General features: G+C 48.3%; 1 protein-coding gene across 2 annotated transcripts in view; it reads right to left on the minus strand.

The window, feature by feature from the left end:
* Nucleotides 1-11,780, minus strand: part of LOC147226901 (nuclear receptor coactivator 3-like) — a 64,078-nt gene extending 52,298 nt beyond the window's left edge. For both annotated transcript variants that reach the window (XM_086159035.1, XM_086159033.1), the window contains exon 1: nt 11,656-11,780. The gene's annotated coding sequence lies outside the window, so the exon portion shown is untranslated. The remainder of the gene's footprint in view (nt 1-11,655) is intronic.
* Nucleotides 11,781-19,071: the final 7,291 nt, after the last annotated feature.

Genomic DNA, 19,071 nt, shown 5'->3' on the forward strand with positions numbered 1-19,071 from the left:
CTCGTCTCAAGCACACCCCTACTTTCTATCTCTTGGTCCTTCTCTTGCGCTGAACCCCAACTGGTCGAGGCAGAAGGCCGCCCGACAGCGAGCGGGGATCTGTCCGAGGTTTCCGCTAAGGAAAATAAAGCCGTGCTGTGGCTGTCTGGGAAGAGTCATCACAGAAATAATGTCCGACGGCGCTACGATGAAACCTGTGACGCTGCTTTTGCCATGAAGACACGTCACGTGACATCGTCGCCATAAACCCTTGCGCTAAAGTCGGGACCGACCGACCCGTTTCGAAGCGTCTTCCCAGTCGTCGCAAGGAGGTCCGCGTGGTTTTGGGACATCTAGATATGTTGATGAAATCTTTCGTATCCCAGAAGCCTGCCGGGACACTCCAAAACCAACGACCGAAGAAGAAGATGAAGTTGAGACGGAGGAGCTGCCGCAGAGTTCACGTTGTGCATGGCGGGAATAATATGTGAAGAACCCCGCTGTTAGCTAACTCCAAACTTAATTTAACCAAAATATAGATGTTCCTCTGCGAGCCCTGGAAACCCTTCGTTGCAGTCCAATCCGCCAATCACCAACCGGCTCCACACATGAGTTCCTTTGGGGCCGTAAGAAGCCCCTGCCTCGCTACTTAGCAGGAGCTAAAATGGTTCCTCTGCTGTCCGAATGCAAACCAGAAGCGGCCCAGTTCCGGAAAAGGTTCTAGAAACCTGTTAAAAGTTCCTACTTTCTCCATCGGGTCTGTTCTGAGCGGGTTTCCGAGTCACGATCCGAAACAGCGTTTCGTTCCTCGGCCTTTTTCGGGTCATCCGTCACGTCCAAAAGCCGTCGTTTCCGACAATCGCGCGCTCATTTTGTGGAAGTAAAACTACTTGTGTATTTAATCTACACAAGACATTCCAGGGTGAGTCATAAAATGGACAATAACGCCGCGGTGATGCCGCCTCGCTGCTTCCCGCAGGTTTTCAACGGCCGTCGGCAGTCGTCGGGCTCTCGGAGTCAACAACCGTAACTGCGTCGCCTATTCTTCTCCTGCAGACGCTTCCGAGCGCTGTTTCGGGGAAAAGATCTTGCGGGGAAAAACATCGGCAACACTTTGCCCTTCACCTTTTACTCACGGGTTTGTCCTGCTGCTACGTGCAAACAGAAATAACGCCGGGAAAAAAAAAAAACAACAACAAAAAACGGAAAACACACACCGACCGCCCGGTGTTTGCCTTAGCACCGTAATCACATAGCAACAAGTTGTCCCTCCCCCCTCCAAACTCCTCTGCTTGTATTTCTCTTCGCTGCGCAGCTGAAAGTGTGTCAGAACGAAGGTCCAAAGGAGAGCTGAATGCACGGTCGTGTTTCCGAATATACGGTGCAGGAAGGACAACCAACCCTCTGCACACATTTGCACAGCTCTCGACTCAGCGCGGTTTATTATTAGCTTTACAAGGTGTATTATTAGCTTAATGCTGCCTATTATTAGCTTTATGCGGGTAAATATTAGCTTCTTGCTATTACTTACAGCTTAATGTAGTATATTATTAGCTTTATGCGGCGTATCATCACTTGATATGGTTGATTATTAGCTTATGCTATTACTATTAGGTTATGGGCGTTAATTCTTTGCTTTATGCAATGTAGTACGAGTTTTATGTGCTAAATTATTAGCTGTATGCTACTACTTCTGGCTTAAAGCAGTATATTATTAGCTTTATGCATTGTGTCATTGTGTGAAAACGTTCCATATTAGCTTTATGCTATCACTATTGGTGTACAGGTGCTTATTATTAGCATTATGCAGTGTAGTTTTATGCGTTGAATTTTAAGGTTAAAATTTACCGCATAAAGTTACATCATTAGCTTCATGCTAATACTAACGGCTTAACGCGGAATATTATCAGCTTTATGCATAGTATTATTAGTTAATGGGGTTTATCATGACCTTAATGTGGTTTATTATTACCTTTATGCTAGCTTAGTGCCGTTTATCACAAGCTTTATGCTCTGTATAGTTGCGATTACTATTAGCTTAAGGAGATTTAGTATTAGCTTTATGCTTTTACAATTAGCTTATTGCAATTTATTATTAACTTTATGCATTGTGTTATTAGTTTATAAGGGTTAATATTAGCTTAAGCGATCATTATTAGCTTAATGCTTTTTACTTAGATGTATGCTATATTCCTTATCTTAATGCCGTTTATCATTAGCTTTATGCCGTGTATCACTAGCTTTATGCTGTTACTATTAGCTTAATGCTGTGCATTAGCTTTATACAGCGTATCTCTAGCTTTATACAGTTTATTTTTTATTCAATGCAGCCTTATGCTACCATAATAAGTTTTATGTGGTTGATTAGGCAGGCTAGTGGGCTGTGCACATATGAGGAGTTTAAACAAAGCAACGCTGCTTCCCCATGTTGTGATTATATATATATATATGTATATTTACATATATATATATATATATATATATATATATATATATGCCTTGAACTTGGGGTTGAATGTCTTGCCCGAGGATGCTTCAGCAGGAGAAGCCGGGAAACAAACCGCCGACGAGGTATGCCTGCTCTACCCACTGAGCCACAGCCTCTGAGATCTAAATTAGCTTTCACTGAATATTTTCCCGGGTACATCAATCTGCACGTCCACCCGTCAAAGTAAACAGGAAGTTGACTACGTCTTTACGCCTGAAATAGAACGTGTTGATGTGAGGCGGGGTGGAATGTATCTTGGTGGCGCGAGGGGGATGGGGCTATGGGATCAACGCGTTAGCGTTGCATTAGCTGGGTTACTGTATAAACCTGAAAATAGATTTTCCCCAATAGCGTCAAAGTGCCCTTGGGCAAGACGCTGAACCCCAAGTTGCTCCCAATGATCTGGTTTAGCGCCTAGCACGGCAGCTCTTCCGCCATTGGAGTGTAAGTGGGAATGGGTGAATGCTATTTTGGGTAAAAGGACTTCGGTAGGACAATTGTTGTATGACCTGTAGCCAAGAGACATTGGATTTAATGTCTGAAATGAAAACTCGAGAGCAGACTTTCATAGCACATGCTTTCAAAACAATGCTAAGACGCTATGCCGCGCAGAAGACACAAGACAGCGGTGGCGGCAGCATTTACTGGAGTGGCAGAGTCCACCTTCATGGCTAATAAATGACGCGGCCCTGCAATTCGTGCAGTTACTGAAAGGATCACCAATTTGCAGGGGCGGGACGAATGTATGGATCCTTCTTGTATTGAAACCGGAGAAATTAGGAGGTGGCGAGGATGGGAATAAGTGGCATGGAAACATACCTATTGTCACTCGAGTCGCGTCTGCCGTGGTGCAAACATGTACCAAAGACCAGTATCTTCTACGGTATCTCTAAAACGACTACCTAAACAAATCACGATATTGCAACCTGACCTGATATCACGCCGAATGCCTTTTCACTGGCTTGGATAGCAATGTTTGTTCTTGCTCAGGAATGCAAGAACCATTTAAAAGGTGCAACAGTTACTTTCAGCACAGAGTAACCGGGTAGCACATTGGTTTTAAAAGAGGCTTGCCACCGGAGTGACCGCCTCTTGTGTCATGATATGACCGGGACTCTTCTGCACAGCAGGCGGAAAAAAGGGCTTGGCGTCAGGGTGCCCGGGCGAACGTTCACAGCGCTAAGCTACATAGCAGGAGGCGGACGCTGGACAAACAAGGGGGAGTCTTCGGTCCTGAAGTGAGAGGGGAATTTAAACAAAATAAATGAGATGAAATTGACACGCTATGTGGAAAGACAAAAAGTCCCATGGTTTGATTAGGCACTTCCTGGTGGATAAGTTCCAGGAGCTACCCTTCCCCGGGCAAACATTTTAGTTTTGCATTCTCACGGGCAGTAAGGGACCAGAGAAGGGTGACTACAATAGCTTTGTTTAAAATGGAAGTATCCAGAAATGGGCGTGGCTTATGAGTTCACAGAGAACCTACGTAAGGAGACCCTGTTTCAGAGAAGGAGCTAAAATGGGTCTGGAACTGAGGTCCACGCTCCCCGGTTCCTACTTCTGTCAGCTATCTCCGGACTTATTTCGACCAAAACGTGTCTCCGCTGGGCCCGGAAACCCCTCTGGGTCACCGAGCTCGGACCTCTTCATCACTCCGTTTCTTATTGCATTTTCTCCCAATTTTGTCTCACCGAGCACCAATGGAAGCGTAAGAAGACCAAGAAGAGGTCCCTGGTTCGGAAACGTCTTCTGGTTTCCCAAATAGTTGGTCCAATGAGAAAGGGGCTACTGACATGGGGGGCTTGGGGGTGACTTCCTGTCAAACTCTACTATTGGGTCATGAGGAGGAATTTCCCAACGCCTGCACTACAAGGTTCTCAGCTGACCAGCGCTAAAGGTCGAGCGGAGAAGTGTCCTCCAGGTAAATTATTAACGACTTGTTTTCTTTCCGCTCCCCCTCTCCTTTTTCTGTCCCTTTAGATTGTTGTTTTCTCACTCGGCCTGCCGCCTCATCCCACCTCCACCTCCACCCTTCCACCCAACTCCTTTTTGTCTCCCCCCATTTTTTTCCTCCCATTTAAGTGTAGTGTGTTGAGATGGTGTTATTTTTAGCCCTGGTGAGATGGTGGGGGGGGGCCTGCTGGGCCTTACTGGAGACCTGTCGTGGACATGTGAGAAGAAAAAGAGAGAGAGAGCTTTTCAGTTAAACACAAACACAGAAACGCGATAAGGCCTCGAGTTCAGATTCTGGTCGGAAAAATACCCGAAGTCCCTCCGGCTCAGGCCCGACCGATCTTCTCGTCCCTAACTTTGTTCAACCGAAAATCAGAGCATACTTTGGGGTGCTCCTTTCAGGAGTCGCCACAACCAATCAACCGCCACCATCTAACCTCCTCTTTGTCATCCCCGTCTCTCACGACTAACTTCACGCCCTCTTTCCCTCTATCCTTAGGCTACCTCTCTGTTCGTCTTCTAGACCTCCAACCTCAGCAACCCAGAAGTCCACTAGCCTCCCTCTGATGGACTCCAACATGTTCCTTCACCTTGACTGTTGACCCAAGATACTTTAAGTTCTCCACCTTCCTTATCCCCACCCCCTGTAGCCTCCATCCAAACATCTTTGGTCCTCCTACCTCCTACCTCCAGATAGGCCTCTAGGTGCCGGACACGTCCAAACCAGCTCAGCCTGAACTTCAGTCCAGCTCATCTAACATGTTGGTGATGGTCCAAAACGCAGGAGCTTTATCTGCAAAATGTGACACCTCTATTTAAACCAATCGAAAGTACACGATGTTCCTCGGGGTCCCACCGATGGCCGCGTTCTTGGCACCAAGTTGCACAACTACATTACGATTTGTCCAGATGGAGGGGTTTCGCGACACCCGAGTGGACCGAAAGCCGCCAGCAGTCGGGAGGTAGGCCACCGCTCACCTGACAAGACACCCGAGTGGGCGGTCAAGTTCAACAGGGGATGATATTTCATCCCGGGCGTCAAGTCCGCAGCTTGACCCGGGACACGTAAGGGGAAGCCTTGAAACGAGACAACGCGCTGTTGGTGTTTCCGCCCCCCAAAAAAATCCCCAAACAATATCTAGAAATGAAAGGGCTTCTTTGTCTCACATTGCATCGAATCAATATTTAAATTCTGTTTCCTTTCTGAGCGGGCAGAGCGTTGGACGGCGGCGTCGGTTACTGCGGTTCGGTTCTCCCGAAGGGGGAATTCGATTTGTTTTGAGGAGCGGGGAAGTCGCACTTGGATAGAAAAGTACCGTCCAACTCGAGTTTGGTTCCAGGAAGTAGCCTCTTCCAGGGGAAGCTTCTAGTTCACATGCAGTGAGGGATCAAGGTAGCATCTGTGACCTTTAGCGCCGCGATCATGAACAAGCCACCGAAAAAGAAGAGGAACACGACGTGGACAACATGGAGACGATGAAGCGTCCATGTTCTGCAAGTCTGGACTACCAAGAACACCCCTGTTGGTTAACTTCGGGCTTAATTTTACCAAAATGTACCGCTACTTTTTTCACACACTTTGAGAACAACGTGGCTAATTTATGGATTTTTAATTCATTACAGTATCTTCCTTCCACCGACGCCGTCACAGCGGACAAATGAAACCGTTTCGGCAAACTCGCTCGCTCGCATTCCCCTTTTGGGCTTTTTGCCCATGCCCCCGTCATGAAAAAGACGCAAAGAAATGCATTTGAAGCGGCGTTCCAGTTAAAACGCGATCAGTCTGGCAGTGGAAGAAGGGAATAGAGACGCTGCGCGTAAGTTTGGCATCTAGAACAAAAAATATTTCCTGTAACATCTTGCTGCGTTACTATCTCATGTTTCAATGGGGACACCTGCGGCTTATTTAAGCACTATTTCTTTTTTCTTTTAAAAATAAGTAGTTTTGGCCTACATATAGGTGCGCTCTATAGTCTGGAATTTGCTGTAGATGTTCCTGGAAACTCCCTTAAAGCGCAGCAGGTCAGAAGAGCTCGGACCTCCCCTTCGGTCCATTTCGTCCCGAGAAAACATCCGAGCAGCGACTGCAATGGGCTTTAAAAACTGCAAAACTCAAGAAGTAGCCTGTCTACCGATCGTCGAGCGCCAATGCAACCATAAAAAGCCCACGTCTCGTGGTTGAAGCTAAGAATTCCAGGAACTGAGAGCTTATTTCCTGGTTCCTGCACCTGCGAAAAGTTCCTACGGTGCTCCGGAGCCGATTCACGACGCGTTCTTTCATGCAAAAGACGGCTGAAGGCAGGACCTCCGATCCTGCCACAACAGCCGCGTGTGGAATTCGGCAGTTAGCCTCTAGCCGAGGCGGCGTCCCCTCCCCGGAGCCCAATCCAGACCTGGGCATTTCACGGCCCGCCAAACTATTTTCTTTGAATATATGAAGTATTTTTCAATCCATATCAAATTTAGAAAGTCTTTATTTTTCTCCTTTTGGTTGATTACAAACAAAATGATGTCGGTACATTTATATGATTTTTTTTAAATTGAAATAAAATGCCAAAAAAAATATATATATTTTTTTTTTTATTGCAATTTTCATTTTGTTCAATTGACATGACACCAAGTTGGCCCTCGTTTAAAAATTAAACAAGTGTCCAGACCTGGGCAGACTATTTTCTTTGAATATTTTAAGAAGTATTTTTCAATCCATATCAAATTTAGAAAGTCTTTATTTTTCTCCTTTTGGTTGATTACAAACAAAATGATGTCGGTACATTTATATGATTTTTTTAAGTTGAAATAAAATGCCAAAAAAAATATATATATATTTTTTTTTTATTGCAATTTTCATTTTGTTCAATTGACATGACACCAAGTTGGCCCTCCTTTAAAAATTAAACAAGTGTCCAGACCTGGGTAAACTATTTTCTTTGAATATTTTAAGAAGTATTTTTCAATCCATATCAAATTTAGAAAGTCTTTATTTTTCTCCTTTTGTTTAATTTTGTATGGTAGAGTACAAACAAAATAATGTCGGTACTTTTATATGATCTTAACGTTGAAATAAAAAAAATTTTTTTTTAGCAATTTTCATTTTGTTGACATGACACCAAGTTGGCCCTCGTTTAAAAATCAAACAAGCGTCCCGCCGGCCAAAACAACCGCCCACCCCTGATCTGAACATCTCCAGAACCGGCTGCCGACATTGGGCGCTCTGCGTCCAATCAGAAGAGCCGTTCTTAGCCGGTCCCTGCGCCGGGCAGCAAGGAGACAGGTAGGGGCGTGGCGGACCTTGGAGCGCCCCGAGATGAGTGATGGCGCGGACGGAAAGGAAGGCGCACGTGTGAATACACATCCTGATGCGTGCATGCATGCGTGTGTGTGTGTGTGTGTGTGTGTGTGTGTGTGTGTGCCATAGGAGGTGTGGCGGCTGAGGGGCGGGCAGGATGGGAGCGGACCGAGTTGAGGAGGTGGTCACATAACAGCCGGGTTCAGGCAGAGTTGAAGCCACTTGCTCGCCGGGGCTGCAGCTGGTAACATTTAGCTCGGACTGCGAGCCCGTAAATGTTTGTGCGAGCGAGCGAACGGGCACCGCGCTCCCCTTTACAATGGAAAATAAGTATATATATATATTTAAAAAAAAAACAAAAAAAAAACGCTGCCGTTCTTGGAGGCGCACACCTCCCTCTGAGGAGCTTTTTAACAAGCATCTATTACCTTCCAGCGAGGAGAAACATGAAACCCGCCCCCCTCCGCTGGCCGGGCCGCCGCCGCCAGCCTGCTCCGCTCCGCTCGCCCAGAAGAAGGCCGATTTTTTTTTTTTTTTTTTTCTCCCCCCCGGACTCCTCGCTGTTAAAAACAATCGCACGTGCACGTTTGACTTAGCAAAATGGAGTCTCTTTGTGCCGGGAGTTAGCCGGTAAACATCTCCCTCCTCTCCGAGTGTGACCTTCTTTTAACAGACGGGATGAAACCAAGAAGAAGAAGAGGAGGAGGAGGAGGTCCGGGTAGCCTGGCACCACCAGAGGGACGGGCGAAAACGCCGGCTCCGCTCCGTCTTCCTCCACAGCCACCGCTTCTTTCTCTCTCCCACTGACCAACTAAATATTTTATCAGCTGGCGAGAGAACCTACAAACCCCGGGGCCGGCGGTTGGAAGGGCGGTATTGTTTGTTTCTTTATCGCAGAAACTATGAACGTGTCTGAGGAGGGCGGGCCGGATTCGTCCGCCGTCGCCGATGCTCTTTTCATTGGTCACTTTCAAGCGCTTCGAGCCTCGACCGCGTGCATCCTATGTGATGCTGCTCCGTTCCGAACTGGATGAACGACCTTGAGCGGGCGCGCAGGGGCTGTGTTGCTGTGGCAACGAAGCCTCGCGCAACCAGTAACAGCTGGATGCAACAGCACTCCCCTGATTTTTTTTTTTTTTTTTTTTTTTTCTGCCGGAGTCGCCACGTTCGTAAAATGACCCCCCCCCCTTCCGTTCTCTCTCTCTTTCCTCTCCGCTATCTTCCTCCCCTCCATCCCATCGCGCCGGGAACACAAAGGAAAGCTCTGGGTTTGCGAGTCGACGGCACATCCGGCGCAAACTTGCCTCACCTGTGCGCGAGGATGCCCAGCCGGGCGAGACATTTGAGACGATAAAAATAGAGGTGTGTGTGTGTGTCATCTATACCGCTTATCTCGAGATCCAACATCTGGGTCTGCGAAGAACCTCCTGCATGTTTTCCGGACCGTGCTAATAGCTAAGCTATTATTGTATCATCTCGGCTATTAGCGCGTAGCTGTTAGCGCTAGCGCTACTAGTCCCGGTCGAGGCGGAAGGCCGCCCCGACACCGTGCACGTCGGTGTTTCCTTTCTGTCGCCCGATCTCTGGATGCCTGGTGGTCCGGAAACTGGACTTGACCTGACTCTGTTGCCATGGCAACGAGCGTTCGCCGAACGCGACGGATCACGCGCGAAACCCCTGGCGATTGCGTGCCGCAACTTTAACCGGCGGGCCGGGCCGCGTTCAAGGTACCCGGGGAAAAATCCGACCTTCCCGGCCGTCCCCACCGAACAAACAAAACTTTTCATTTTGGGAAAAGCCGCTCGGTGCCGGATCCATAGGGGAGGGTGGAATCTGAGGGGCGGCGCTTCGGGGAAGAAGGAGGCGGGGACCGGATTAAAAAGAACCGCTCGTCCACGGAGTGAAATCAATGAGCGGCGCGGAGACGGATTCCTCTTTAACACATCCTGACACATGGGAGAGGGGGGCCTCAACAACAACAGGACAACAGTTCATCTCAGCACACCACAGCTGGGGGGGGGGGGGGGGGCATACCACAGGGAGAGGGTCGGGGGGCGGCGGCGTGGGGGGGGGGGGCAGAGCGAAGAATGCGGACGGTCGGGAGTCGGGGGAACTTCCTGATTCCACAGCGTTGGGTGGGTCGGGTGAATGAGCAGAAGGGCAGAAAGAAGATCAACAAAAGAACAGGAAGGACACAAAAGACCTAAAATCCCAGGTAGAATTCCAACGGAGGGGGGGGCGGGGGTCCACCTGGGCCCCTCCCCCTTGTCCACACACCCTTCCCACAGTGTGTGTGTGTGTGTGTGTGTGTGAGCCCTGCCCCCAGCGTCTGACCCAGTCACTAGCATCCCCTGCTAACCTCAGCCCCCCCCCACCCCTCCACAAACATCATGCATCACTGTCACCCTCCTCTTCTCCGCTGGTCTACTCAGGTTCTTCTGCTCCGTAAGCGGGGGGGGGGGGGGGGGGGGGGGGGGGGGGGGTTGGGAGGCGCGTGTGTGTGTCGGCACGTGCGCCGAGACCCGGGACCGGCGGACGACCGTTAATCTGCCCCCCCACGAGCACCCAAAACCTCCCGTGGACGACGTGGAGGGAGGCGACGGCCTCCTCGCCGCCGCCACACCTCCTCATGCATGCTGGCATCAGGTAGAGGGAGTCTCTGCTAAAACCCTTACATTTAATTGAATTCAATTTAAAAAAAATAAAATAAATAAATAACTTCACTTCAACCACACACAAACACACACACACACATACACACATACACACAAAAAATGTTCCATCTAACTGTTCTCCATGAACATGATGGAGGTGCTGACTTTGTTTTTTTTTTTTTTTTTTTTAAACAAAACCTTTGTGTTGCTGGCATGACCTCATCTGCTGTCCAAACTGCCACACGCACACGCACACGCACGCACAATCCGCACCACTTCCATTCAACTTGTGTTTCCGCGCGGCGGAGCGGATCGCCGCCAGGGCTCCGCGCGTCAAGTGTTCAAGGACACGTTGCGGGTAGACGCGCACTCTCGTGCACACGCACACAGGCACACACACACACACACACACACACACACAGGTTGCTTCAGGGATCCGTCCGTGGAGCTCTTGTTTCTGCAGGACGGCGCCTGGACGCGGGGGCCCCCTGCAGACATGCATGCGGCGGGGGGTTGGGGGGGGATTATAGAAAAAAAGAAAAAAAAAGACGGTAAAACACGCACGCATTCTTGCGTGCACGATCCAACCCGCACACCGACGCGGGCACTTTCCTCCCCCCGGGAACTCCCGGCTGGATAAACCGGCCGCCTCCCCCTCCTCCTCCAGCCAGGCTCCAGCCTCACCGGGAGACGTCCGTCACTTTCCCCGGGAAAGGCGCACGCAAACACGGCTGCGAGTCACGGAACATCCCGGTCCCCCCCCCGGTTCCTCCTCCTCCCCCGCACCGGTGATGCGACAGTGCCGGGGCACACACACACACACACACACACACACACACACACACACACACACACACACACACACACACACACACAAACCGGCAACCACCGGTGCACCGTGCGTGTGCATACACCGTCAATCCTCCATCACGCAGGAAATAAAAGAAACTTCCACACGCATCTTTCCGTGCGGGGTAAAAAGGGGGGTACGGGGGGGAGGGGGGGAGACACCGGCTCAAGTTGAGTCCGGCGGATCAACAGCGGGGGACCCTCCGCTTCCCATGCCCCGCACTTTGCCGTGCGGGGCTGTCAAGCAAAAATAAAACGAGAAATTAAAAAAAAAAAAAAAAAATGCCCACGCACGGCGCGGTGCCGTCCAACGCCGATGTCGTGCGTGTGCACCGCCGCCGGGAACCCGAGGCGCTCCGCCGCGTTTCCGTCCTCCGTCGAAGCCGCAAGCCGAGAGCGGACGCCCGGTTAAAAAAAGCGTCCACGGACGCGCACGGTGCACTCACCGCGTGGACGCTCGTCTCCCCGCCGGGTGGATAATTTCTTCTTTACACCATTAACTCTCCGCCATCTTCGGCACTGTTTGTTTAAATGGGAAACACTCCCGGAGCACCGAGAAGCCAGTTCTGTAAGTTGAGGGCCGCCGCGGTGTCTTCTGGGTAATGTAGTTCTTTAAGGCGGAGCGCGGCGCCGCTCACAACGCGCCGCCGACCAGGATGCGGACTACAAGCAGACGGAACCACCGCTCGGCAGGAGGCGGGGGGGGAGCGAGGGGAGGCGGAGGGGCAGCCGCTGTCTGTCTCCCAGCCGACAGGCGGATGTCAGCGACGGTACCGGAGAGAGAGAAAGAGAGAAAGAGGAAAAAAACAGAGAGAGAGAAAAAGAGAGAGAGAGAGAAAGAGAGAGAGAGAGAGAGAGACGCTACTTCGAAGCCAAGCGTTTCAGCTGTATTTTATTGATGGAAAAGCGTTGAGTAAATAATGGTTTGGACCAACAAGAGTCCCGCTTATTTAGGGGGTTTTATTCCTAGCTTTCTTCTTTATTTATTATATCTTTCTTTTATAGATTTCTGATAATATCATTTCTATTTTTTTACTGCTACACATTATTATTAACTTTCTCAACTGCACTATTCACCCTCTGCTATGTGTGAATTTCCCCAAACATTTTATTCTATCCTATAGCTCCTCTTCTTTGTTTGTTTGTTTGTTTGTTTGTTTGTTTGTTTGTTTACAGTAATTTGGCTTGGTTAGTTTCCAGCTGCTCCAGTAAAAGTAATGTGTGGCCACATTGTTACTGTGATAACTCTATCCTTTTTTTAAATTTTCATTTAATTCCCATTATAACGTATTCATATTCATGCGACGTATAATTTAACATATGAAAAAAACAGAGACCGAATACATTTGCACAATATAATATAATTATAATTACACATTTTATCATGAAAATTATGTTTTCATTTATTTATTTATTTATTTCAGTCGTTGATTAATTATGATGAAATAAAATCATTTTATAATAATGAAATAATAATAATGATAATATTTGTTATTATCATGACTACAGCTACTATGATTATTATATTTATAGAGCACTTCCTGTCAAAGTGCTGTACAAATGATAAGAGTAGGACACAAATGAAATTTATTCATTCATATATTCACACACACACACACACACACACACACACACACACACATTTCACTCAGTGGTGGTTGCATGAAACGTGACAACCATCTGGTCAGGCTCTCAAAACAAGCGAAGGCCAGGTTTCATACTGCTCTTTCTTCACGCTGACGCAGAGACATCAGCTGGATCAATATTGTCACGGCAGATAAGAGCGCACGGGTGGAAATGTCAGGAGATAAGCGACGAGAAATTATTTTGACACGCCAAGGTTTCGGATGTGGGCGACGAGGAGAGCCGTGTCATGCGGCGCGTCCGCGGGACTCCGCCGTCACTTTCATTCGTCTACTAAATTTAAATGAAGGACTGCCGTGGAAATTGAAGTTTGGGATTAAAGTGAATATGCCGCCTTTCCATTATTTTCCTTTTCAATATCCTGTCGTCTTTATATTCTGGCGCCGCTGACACGCGGAGTTGTTTCCGATACTCCGTCTATGTTATTGAGCCAACACGGATCACAAAAGGTGACGCACAGAAGCACATTTTGAACAAGGACGGCGAAGGAATGATCATTTACGTGTCACTCGAGGAGTTCGAACCACCTTTGCATCAAATTACCGTCCCCTAGCATGTACATGCATGACACCGTACGGTTAGCGGTTAGCGGTTAGCGGTTAGCGGGAGAAGGTCTGAAAACTGAAAACGAACAAATTCACGATGAACGTCGGCACAATGTTGTTAGAAACGTAATATTAGTTTTCTCAGGAAGCTACAGGTCGGGGTTTTTGGACTTTTTAAAAATCTGAAAGGCAATGAAAACAATCGCTTTCTCCATTTCGCTTTAAAAATCAAACCAAACCGTCGTTATTCGTTATTGTCTGTGACAAATTATTTTTGATTTTTTTTGCACTTTTGAGTAACGCTATTTCAACGCTCTGTATCGGAGCGAGTCACAAATGTTGGGGTTCATGTTGTTGCTTGTTTTCTGTGTGATTTCGACGTTGCTGGGGATTTTGTGAGTGTGTTTTGGGGTGCAAGGAATTCTGTTTTTCCTTTTTTTTTACCTGAAATTGAGCTGGAACAGTTAGTTGTACAACGGCTATTGAGAATGAGAACGAGAATGAGCGAGAATGAGAACAACTTTATTTATCCCGAAGGAAATTGTTGTGCCAGAGTTTCAAGCAAAAACATAACAGTAATAGATAATAGTTGGAAGGAGGAAGAATAAGAAATACAACGGAATATCAATTGTCTTAACTGTTAACTGTTAACTACACTATTGCTTATGAAACGGATGTTTTTGCGTCAAACCTGGTGTTTTCCCTGACTAAAAAACAACAGTATTGACAATAAAGTTGACTTTTTCCCGATGCAGCGACGCTTCAACTCCCAAACGGACGTTTTAAAGTCTCATTTCCATGATGTGAGATAAACGCCGCGTGCCGGGATCCCGCCGGGCCGCGGCGTTTCCTCCTTCCGTTTAAAGATAACCGAGGGCGGAGGAGGGGAAACGCGGAGCGCCGCGTCGCTTTTCCATCAAAACCGCGAGGGAAATGTCATTTCGCCATTTCACCCGGTTCGAAATCGGGCCGGGCTCCTCCGGGCCAGGCATCTCTTAAAGATGAGGCCCATATGCGGGCGCCATATGCGATCCTGGCAAGGGTCGGCGGCGGCGAGCGGTGACGTCGGCGGCGGGTGGCCTATGAACTGGGACACGTCGACACAGCGCCCCGACTGCTGCCAAGATATACAAGGCAGGGACAGATAGCGCCCAAATCCGTCACCATGGTGACACCAGGCAGACAAGAGCACAAATAGATGGCTGGATACGCGTGCAAACACACACACACACACACACACACACACGAGTCGGATCCTGTTGTGGCGGCGCGAATGAGAGGAGATGAAGGTGAGACAGAAGTGAGACAAGATGGCGAGATAGCGGGGTTTCAGTTTAGATAATGACGGGCGGACGCTCGGCTCGCCGTCGAAGAAGCAGAAAGTGGCGAAGACGTGGCGGAGAGGAGAGGAGGAACATCAGGGGAGCGAAAATAAGGCAGGACAGCGACGGGGTGACCGGAGGGGGGGGGGGAGGAGGATGGCGAGGAGAGGAGAGGTGGCGGGAGGTTTGGAAGCAATTAGCCCGGCGGGTCAGGCATAATTCATCAGAAGCAAATGAAAAGAAAACCACCGAGGAGGAGAAAATCCTATTAGGCTGTGATAAGAATGGAGGAAAATCAAAATGTAAAGGTAAATATGGAGGGACGGCGAATCGGCGTCGGAGCGGCCCGGTGGATGGAAGTCGCCTCGCCGTGAAGACGGAGGAGATGATCGGAGACGAGGTAGAGAAAGGTCAAGGAGGCGCTCGAAGAACGGCTTGTTGAGAAGGTCACCGCCGCCTACCTTCCGGCGCGGAAGTATCTCCGGCTGCGCTTCGGCTGTTTGCGTTTGAATTTGCACGCTCGTCTCCGATGGCGCGCGGGAGTCGTCCGACTCGTCCGACGGCCGCGAACGACTTTGGATTATTTCTCGGGCTGCCCCGCACTCCGCTGTTTACCTTCTCGATTTGCACACTCCCTTTTTTCACCTTTTCAATTGCCGGTGGTTTATATTCGCACATGCCTGTTGTGGAGGAACTTGTCTATCGTCCCATCTACATTGTTTACCCCTCCATCTTTCGCCCGCTGCTATGTACTGTACTTTTACGTACTTATTTCATCCTCGCCTACTAGTATGTCGCACTATCCTGCGTTCGCTGCAGACAGCAAAGTGAGAATTTCAATGTCCAAGGAAACATGTTTCCTAACTGTGTCTGGGACAATAAACACGTTTGGATCTTGTGAATCTTCTGAATCCTTTGAATCCTTTGAATCCTTGTAAGTTACGTCTGTGTTTGTGGACGATAATGAGTCCCGAAGCCCGAAGCATGCATTTCATTGTCTGAGGAAACATGTTTCCTAACTGTGTCTAGGACAATAAACACGTTTGGATCTTGTGAATCCTTATGAATCCTTTGAACCCCTCTAAGTTACATCTGTGTTTGTGGATAAAAATGAGTTCTGAAGCCCAAAGTATGAATCTCATTGTACAAGGAAACATGTTTCCTTACTGTGTCAAGTGCGTTTGGATCTTGTGAATCCTCTGAATCCTTTGAATCCTCATGAATCCTTATGAATCCTTTGAATCCTTTGAATCCCTCTAAGTTACATCTTTGTTTGTGGACGATAATGAGTTCCGAAGCCCAAAGTATGAATCTCATTGTTCGAGGAAACACGTTTGCTAATTGTGTCTGGGACAATAAACACGTTTGGATCGTGTGAATCTTCTGAATCCTTTGAATCCTTATGAATCCTTTGAATCCTTCTAAGGTACATCTGTGTTTGTGGATATTAAAGCCTCAAATAAGAATTCCACCGTTCAAGGACACACGTTTCCTAACTGTGCATATGACAATAAACACTTTGGATCTCATTTGTTAACTCATTTGAATCCTTTGAATCGTTCTAGTCATATCCGTGTTAGTGGATGTAAATGAGTTCCAAAGGCTAAAGTAGGAATTTCATTGTCCAAGGAAACATGTTTCTGCGCCGATGACAATAAACACTTTGGATCTTATGAATCATTTCAATCCTTTGAGTCCATCTTAGTTACACGCGACTGGTCCAGGCTCTCTGACTCTGAACATTACCGGTCAGGGTATCAATAATGAATGAATCAATGAATGAGCTCTGAATTCAGCGCATCACCTTCGGAGGCTCATGTTCGATCCAGATCCGACGCGAGACCGGGAGAGTTCCTCGCGTGAATATTCCCGAGCGTATGGGCGCGGCCGCTCATTTCACGTCAGGCCAGTTTATGTTGAGTAAACTTCCACATCGCCCTGCGATCACTGTTTGATGTGGTTACATGAGCAACGCCTGCAGCCGCACCCGGCCTGCGCTCCGCTTTCAAGCAAACTTGAAATTTTCCCGACTTGATGACTTTGGACCCCCATTTGACCCTCATGTTTGAGCCAACTTTATTTAGTTAATCTTTCAAAGCGCAGTAAATCCCTCATCCCACTGGCCTAATTCACCGCTAAGGCCGGAATACGGTGTCGTCTGCGCAGCCGTTAGCGGTTGGACTTGTGACATCAACAGAGTCGTGAAAGGGGACTAACTGTTTTGTATGGATGGTACCTCAAGAGTCACCGAAGGGATGAATTAGGCATTTTGATTCATCCATTTTTTATCTGTACCGCTTATCCTGCAGTCAGGATCCAGTTGCCATTGGATGAGGGTCGGGGTTCACACTGGACCGGTAGCCTGTAGCTCGCAGGGCCTACATGGAAGAAGAACAAACTCCTTCATTGTCACGTTCAGTTTTCCATCCAGCACAACATCAGCAAAATTTGACCGCTGCATTCAAACCCAAGGGAACTCAACCCCCGATTGTTTTGTTCTGGTCTGCAAGTAAAATCTGTCTTGGTACAAATCATTGATTTTTCTTTCGACCTTCCGGATCTTAATTTGAAAAACGACTGTTTCCGCTTTCGTCTTACTGCCGCACTTAGACTACCGCGAGCTAGCCCTTGAAAACAACGAGCCAGAAACTGAGGTCGCCGGAGAGCTTTTTCTGGAGGAAATGAGCAAAGCGTGAGACCGCAGACGCGTTGCAGACTGCCGACAAAAAGAAAGCTGCATATAAAAGAAAAGGTCATGACTCCTGCCTAAGCTACGGGTTCATCGCAACAGGTGATACACAAGCTCTGCGCCCACTATGCACTATTTGCGGTGAACGGCTAAAAGTTTTTAATTATTTGAACCCCCGGGCCTCTTAACTCTGGTCCCTGGTACAAAAAAAGTTGGAGGGGTTCGGTGTCTTGCAGCGAGGGGTTCGGTGTCTTGCTCAACAACACTTCAACTGACAAGAAGGAGCCGGGAATCAAATCAGATCCATTCGATCCTTCATTCGGATGTCCCAAAGTGACGTATGAGTAGAGTTCAGGGGCTGTACCGCGCCTTTTCCATCTCACAAAGCGGTGCCTGACGGTCGGTAATCATTGACGTTTGAAAGAGAGCCCGATCAAAAATGTACAGGTGATGCTTCAGACGGTCACACCGTGTCCCGACTTTTTTAGCCTCGAGCTAATATGCACTGGAGATAGAGGATACTGTAACCACAGCAACACCGCCACTGACAAGCCTTACCTCTCCTGTCGTGATCTGAAGTAGTCAAAGTGATTAATAGCAATATCTTGATAGTTTACACCCAACATGATTAAAGATGGAGGGTACATGACAGCAGTATCATCGGTATTATTTACCTGCCCGGAGGCTTCTTTTTGATGTGCTCCATGGTATGCTTCCCAGAGAGGTGCTCCCGGTAAGCCTACCGAAGCATACCGAAGCCTACCGAAGCATACCGAACCGTACTGCGCCGGGCGAACGGAAGGGAAATCTATTGTCGTGGCCTACTTCCTCTGGTTCAGAGGACGGGTGGATCTGGAGTGGAAAGAAAGCAGGAAAAGAGCACGAGGAGACTGATGGGCATCGGGGTTGGCAGCGTGTGAAACACCACTTTGCCGGCCCTCGGGTGCAGGTTGGTGTCAGACTCCGACTTCCCTTTGGTTGCTCAACGTGCCGGGACAGCTCGTGTCAGTAGGACCGGGGTAAAAGGTCACCAAGGGTTCCCAAGCAGTGGAGCCCTGCGTACGAATTTACCGCGTTTTCTATCCCCTAATCACGAACAAATCGGCCCGGGAGTTTTGAACGTTTGAATCGAGCTGTGAACAAGCCTTGGTGCACAAGCACACAAATAAATTCTGTACACATTGTGGCAAAGTCGTGTAGTGCTCAGTGTTGTTTACATCGTTGAGTTCTCCTGTTGGAGTGCTTTTTGTGCCAGTAAGTTAGCCTTCATTGTGGTTCCCGAAAAAGTGCTGGTGCTAGTGTTGTTAAAATCGAGTCAAGAATCAGAGTCGACGCGAAGAAGGAAATAATAGCTAAACGGGGGAGCGGTGTTGGTGTTACAGATCTCTCCAAGCACTACGACACAGCTGAGTCAACCATCTGTAAGATCCTGAAGGATAAAGACAAGCTAAAGACGGCTGATGTGGCAAAAGGGGCGACTATGTTCAAGAAGTAAAGTGATTGTTAGTTTGGATGAATGACGGACAGCTAGCTGGAGACGGCGTTAGCGTTAGCAAAGGAAACACTAAATTTGCCGGCAAGAGGAGAAAGAACACCAGAAGCACAGTAGTAATTCAGGTTATCTTTAATTCCTTTCTGTTTTTTCGCCACAAATAAGCCCAT

Source organism: Fistularia commersonii, chromosome 14, assembly GCF_037954325.1.
Source record: "Fistularia commersonii isolate RoL2024-O1a breed Wild chromosome 14, RoL_Fcom_v1.0, whole genome shotgun sequence".
NCBI classification, from domain to species: Eukaryota; Metazoa; Chordata; class Actinopteri; order Syngnathiformes; family Fistulariidae; genus Fistularia; species Fistularia commersonii.